Here is a 2,935-nt window from a genome sequence, read left to right on the forward strand (position 1 = left end):
TCCTCATCCTCATTCTCGTCTTCCTCTTATCCTCATCCTCATCCTCATCCTCTTCCACATCCTTATCCTATCCTCATCCTCATCCTATGCTCATCTTCATCCTTATCCCCATCCTCATCCGATCCTGATCCCCATCCTCATCCTCATCCTCATACTCTTCCTCATCCTATCCTCATCCTCATCCTATCCTCATCCTCATCCTCATCCTTATCCTCATCCTCATCCTCATCCTTATCCTCAACCTCTTCCACATCATATCCTCGTCCTCGTCCTCATCCTCATCCCCATCCTACTCTCATCCTCATCCTATCCTCATCCTCATCCTCATCATATCCTCCTCTTCATCGTCATCGTCATCCACATCCTAATCCTATCTTCTTCCTCATCCTCATCCTATCCTCATCCTCAATCTTATCTTTCCTCATCCTCATCCTCATCCTCATCCTATCCTCATCCTATTCTGATCCACATCCTCATCCTCATCCTCATCCTATCCTCGTCCTCATCCTATCCTCATCCTCATCCTATCCTCCTCCTCATCCTCATCATATCCTCATCATCATCCTCATCCTATCCTCATCCACAATCGTATCCTATCCTCATCCTCATCCTATGCTCATCATCATCCTATCTTCATCCTCATCCTCATCCTCATCCTATCCTCATCCTCATCATCATCTTATCCTCATCCTCTTCTCTATCCTATGCTCATCCTCATCCTATCCTAATCCTCATCCTCATCCTCGTCATATTCTCATCCTCATCCTATCCTCATCCTCATCGTCATCCTATCCTCAACCTCATCCTCTTCCTCCTCCTTATCCTCCTCCTCATCGTTATCCTCATCCTCATGCTATCCTCATCCTCATCCTCATCATATCCGCAACCTCATCCTCTTCCTTATCCTCATCCTATCCCCATCCTCATCCTCATCCTCTTCAACATCCTATCCTCATCCTCATCCGATCCTCATCCTCATCCTCATCCTATCGTCATCCTCATCCTCATCCTCATCCTCATCTTATCCTCATCCTCATCCTCATCCTATCCTCATCCTCATCCTCATCCTATCCTCATCCTCATCCTCCTCCTCATCCTCATCTTATCCTCGTCCTCATCCTCAATCTCATCCTCATCGTCATCCTAATCCTCATCCTCATCCTATCCTCATCTTATCGTCATCCTCATCCATATCATATTCTTTTCCTCATCCTCATACTCTTCCTCATCATGTCCTCATCAACATCCGCATCCTCATCCTCATCCTCATCCTATCCTCCTCCTCATCCTCATCCTCATCCTATCCCCATCCTCATCCTCATCCTATCCTCATTTTCATCATCATCCCCATCCACATCCTCATACTCATTCTATCCTTATGAATCCCCTCAGGAACTTGGTGATGAATCCCCTCAAGAAGTGCCTCATGAATTACCACAAATTAATAGACAATTAATTTCGAGGTCGAAATCTTTTCAAGAAGGAGGGGATGATGTGAGCCCAAATGAGCCTAAGGAGGATGATGTGAAATTAAGAAGCAAAGGGGGGCCCATGACAAGGGCAAGGTCCAAACGTGGATACAATGCACTTTCAAGGCAACAAGGGAATGCCCCTAAGCTCAAACCAAGGGAGTCACCTCTTTTATTACATCACTTTACAAGTTGGCCAATATGGGGGCATAAGCCCCACCCTTTTAATAAGACACGACCATGTTTTTAAAACATGGCTAGGACACATTTATTGTGTCCTTAAGTTGTTCCTTTAAAGCATTTATGTTGTCCTAAAATGTTTTCATTCAGAATTTAATTTGTCTTATGTTTTTAAATTTCAGAATAAATGAATTCCTTGAATAGCATTCAATGTGGTCAAGATGACTTGGATAATTTCGTGCAAGCATTCATCAAGCTTGAAGGTTGGCCGTCCAATTAATTGTGCCGTCCAAATTTAAGTCTAGTGTGAATTCAACTCAAGAAGAATGTGCCATCCAACTTTGAATTCAAGTCAAGAAGGAGTGTGCCGTCCAAATTTAAGTCTTTCCTCCTTAACTAAGCCGTCCACATTGAAGCCTTGGCCTTAAGTGTGCCGTCCAACATTAATTCCAAGTGCCGCCCATCATAAAGGCTCACACAAAGAATTAAGTTGCCACCCACAATTAATCCTAGGTGATCCGTGCAATCAAGCATGGAATCATGTGGATTTAATCATGAAGACTTCAACTAAATAAATGGCCACCTTTTCATTCAAAGTGAACCGTGCCCTCTACATGGAATTAAGAGGCTTTAGTCATGAATGCTTCAAACTCATCAATGTGCCGCCCACATTCATTCAAGTGAGCCATGCCATATACATGGAATCATGAAGACTTCAAGGGAGCCGAATTACCATGAAGACTACCATGAAACCAAGACTTAGCATTAAGGCTTTTTCATAGAATTCAAAGTTTTTCATTTATTTGTATTTTGAATTTTTAGGAGTTCCCATAAGGAATTATACTTGGATATTTCGGTTGGAACAATATCACCAACCTTGGATTATGTCCTATAAATGTAAATTCGGATGGGAGAATAAAACAAGTTTGATTTCGTGTGAAAATACAAGGTTATTCCTTTTTGTGTGAGAGTGTCTTCTCCTAACTTCTTGGCTGAACCAAGATTACAAATTCTTATCAAGAACCACGTTCTTGTGGCGAATAGCACCCGGCTTATCAACATCTTTGTTGTGGCGCCATCACCCTTCTACCTTAACCATCTTCTTTTATCCAACACACTTCCATTCGGCCTAAACATTCACCATCAAAAGAACCACTCAAACCGTGGGTTCATTGCACCAAACAAGATAGATTGTTGAAGAAAAGGATCTCCTGAAGAGGTTCTCATCAAGAAGGATAGGATGAGGACGAGAATGAGGATGAGGATAGGATGAGGATGAGGATAGG

Source organism: Lupinus angustifolius, chromosome LG01 (assembly GCF_001865875.1).
Source record: "Lupinus angustifolius cultivar Tanjil chromosome LG01, LupAngTanjil_v1.0, whole genome shotgun sequence".
NCBI lineage: Eukaryota > Viridiplantae > Streptophyta > Magnoliopsida > Fabales > Fabaceae > Lupinus > Lupinus angustifolius.